The sequence below is a fragment of the Lupinus angustifolius genome, chromosome LG03, assembly GCF_001865875.1.
Source record: "Lupinus angustifolius cultivar Tanjil chromosome LG03, LupAngTanjil_v1.0, whole genome shotgun sequence".
NCBI classification, from domain to species: domain Eukaryota; kingdom Viridiplantae; phylum Streptophyta; class Magnoliopsida; order Fabales; family Fabaceae; genus Lupinus; species Lupinus angustifolius.
Window position 1 is genome coordinate 27943626 of NC_032011.1, and position 3353 is coordinate 27946978.

Sequence of the window (3353 nt, forward strand, 5' to 3'; positions counted from 1 at the left end):
TATCCTCGTCCTCAACCTCATCCTATCCTCCTTCTCCTCCTCCTCATCCTCTCCTCATCCTCATCCTATCCTCGTCCTCAACCTCATCCTATCCTCCTTCTCCTCCTCCTCATCCTCTCCTCATCCTCATCCTATCCTCGTCCTCAACCTCATCCTATCCTCCTTCTCCTCCTCCTCATCCTCTCCTCATCCTCATCCTATCCTCGTCCTCAACCTCATCCTATCCTCCTTCTCCTCCTCCTCATCCTCTCCTCATCCTCATCCTATCCTCGTCCTCAACCTCATCCTATCCTCCTTCTCCTCCTCCTCATCCTCTCCTCATCCTCATCCTATCCTCGTCCTCAACCTCATCCTATCCTCCTTCTCCTCCTCCTCATCCTCTCCTCATCCTCATCCTATCCTCGTCCTCAACCTCATCCTATCCTCCTTCTCCTCCTCCTCATCCTCTCCTCATCCTCATCCTATCCTCGTCCTCAACCTCATCCTATCCTCCTTCTCCTCCTCCTCATCCTCTCCTCATCCTCATCCTATCCTCGTCCTCAACCTCATCCTATCCTCCTTCTCCTCCTCCTCATCCTCTCCTCATCCTCATCCTATCCTCGTCCTCAACCTCATCCTATCCTCCTTCTCCTCCTCCTCATCCTCTCCTCATCCTCATCCTATCCTCGTCCTCAACCTCATCCTATCCTCCTTCTCCTCCTCCTCATCCTCTCCTCATCCTCATCCTATCCTCGTCCTCAACCTCATCCTATCCTCCTTCTCCTCCTCCTCATCCTCTCCTCATCCTCATCCTATCCTCGTCCTCAACCTCATCCTATCCTCCTTCTCCTCCTCCTCATCCTCTCCTCATCCTCATCCTATCCTCGTCCTCAACCTCATCCTATCCTCCTTCTCCTCCTCCTCATCCTCTCCTCATCCTCATCCTATCCTCGTCCTCAACCTCATCCTATCCTCCTTCTCCTCCTCCTCATCCTCTCCTCATCCTCATCCTATCCTCGTCCTCAACCTCATCCTATCCTCCTTCTCCTCCTCCTCATCCTCTCCTCATCCTCATCCTATCCTCGTCCTCAACCTCATCCTATCCTCCTTCTCCTCCTCCTCATCCTCTCCTCATCCTCATCCTATCCTCGTCCTCAACCTCATCCTATCCTCCTTCTCCTCCTCCTCATCCTCTCCTCATCCTCATCCTATCCTCGTCCTCAACCTCATCCTATCCTCCTTCTCCTCCTCCTCATCCTCTCCTCATCCTCATCCTATCCTCGTCCTCAACCTCATCCTATCCTCCTTCTCCTCCTCCTCATCCTCTCCTCATCCTCATCCTATCCTCGTCCTCAACCTCATCCTATCCTCCTTCTCCTCCTCCTCATCCTCTCCTCATCCTCATCCTATCCTCGTCCTCAACCTCATCCTATCCTCCTTCTCCTCCTCCTCATCCTCTCCTCATCCTCATCCTATCCTCGTCCTCAACCTCATCCTATCCTCCTTCTCCTCCTCCTCATCCTCTCCTCATCCTCATCCTATCCTCGTCCTCAACCTCATCCTATCCTCCTTCTCCTCCTCCTCATCCTCTCCTCATCCTCATCCTATCCTCGTCCTCAACCTCATCCTATCCTCCTTCTCCTCCTCCTCATCCTCTCCTCATCCTCATCCTATCCTCGTCCTCAACCTCATCCTATCCTCCTTCTCCTCCTCCTCATCCTCTCCTCATCCTCATCCTATCCTCGTCCTCAACCTCATCCTATCCTCCTTCTCCTCCTCCTCATCCTCTCCTCATCCTCATCCTATCCTCGTCCTCAACCTCATCCTATCCTCCTTCTCCTCCTCCTCATCCTCTCCTCATCCTCATCCTATCCTCGTCCTCAACCTCATCCTATCCTCCTTCTCCTCCTCCTCATCCTCTCCTCATCCTCATCCTATCCTCGTCCTCAACCTCATCCTATCCTCCTTCTCCTCCTCCTCATCCTCTCCTCATCCTCATCCTATCCTCGTCCTCAACCTCATCCTATCCTCCTTCTCCTCCTCCTCATCCTCTCCTCATCCTCATCCTATCCTCGTCCTCAACCTCATCCTATCCTCCTTCTCCTCCTCCTCATCCTCTCCTCATCCTCATCCTATCCTCGTCCTCAACCTCATCCTATCCTCCTTCTCCTCCTCCTCATCCTCTCCTCATCCTCATCCTATCCTCGTCCTCAACCTCATCCTATCCTCCTTCTCCTCCTCCTCATCCTCTCCTCATCCTCATCCTATCCTCGTCCTCAACCTCATCCTATCCTCCTTCTCCTCCTCCTCATCCTCTCCTCATCCTCATCCTATCCTCGTCCTCAACCTCATCCTATCCTCCTTCTCCTCCTCCTCATCCTCTCCTCATCCTCATCCTATCCTCGTCCTCAACCTCATCCTATCCTCCTTCTCCTCCTCCTCATCCTCTCCTCATCCTCATCCTATCCTCGTCCTCAACCTCATCCTATCCTCCTTCTCCTCCTCCTCATCCTCTCCTCATCCTCATCCTATCCTCGTCCTCAACCTCATCCTATCCTCCTTCTCCTCCTCCTCATCCTCTCCTCATCCTCATCCTATCCTCGTCCTCAACCTCATCCTATCCTCCTTCTCCTCCTCCTCATCCTCTCCTCATCCTCATCCTATCCTCGTCCTCAACCTCATCCTATCCTCCTTCTCCTCCTCCTCATCCTCTCCTCATCCTCATCCTATCCTCGTCCTCATCCTCATCCTCATCCTCATCCTATCCTCATCCTCAACCACATAGTCTTCCTCATCCTATCCTCATCCTCATCCTGTCCTCGTCCTCATCTTCATCCTCATCCTCATCCACTCCTCCTCCTCATCCTCTCCCATCCTATCCTCATCCTCATTCTCGTCCTCATCCTATCCTCATCCTCATCCTCATCCTCATCCTATCGTCGTCCTCTTCCTCATCCTCATCCTCATCCTATCCTCGTCCTAATCCGTGACCTCTTCCTCATTCTATCCTCGTCCTAATCCTCATCCTATCCTCATCCTCATCCTTATTCTATCCAGCTCCTCATCCTCTTTCTCATCCTATTCTCGTCCTTATCCTCGTCCTCATCCTATCCTCCTCCTCATGCTCATCCGCTTCCTCATCCTATCATCGCCCTCATCCTTATCCTATCCTCCTCCTCATCCCCATTCTCTCCTCTTCCACATCCTCATCCTATCATCGCCCTCATCCTTTTCCTCATCCTATCCTCATCCTCATCCTCATCCTCATCCTATCCTCGTCCTCATCCTCATCCTATTCTCGTCCTCATCCTCTTGATTCTATCCTCATCCTCATGATATCCTCCTCCTCATCCTTTTCCTCATCCTCATCCTCA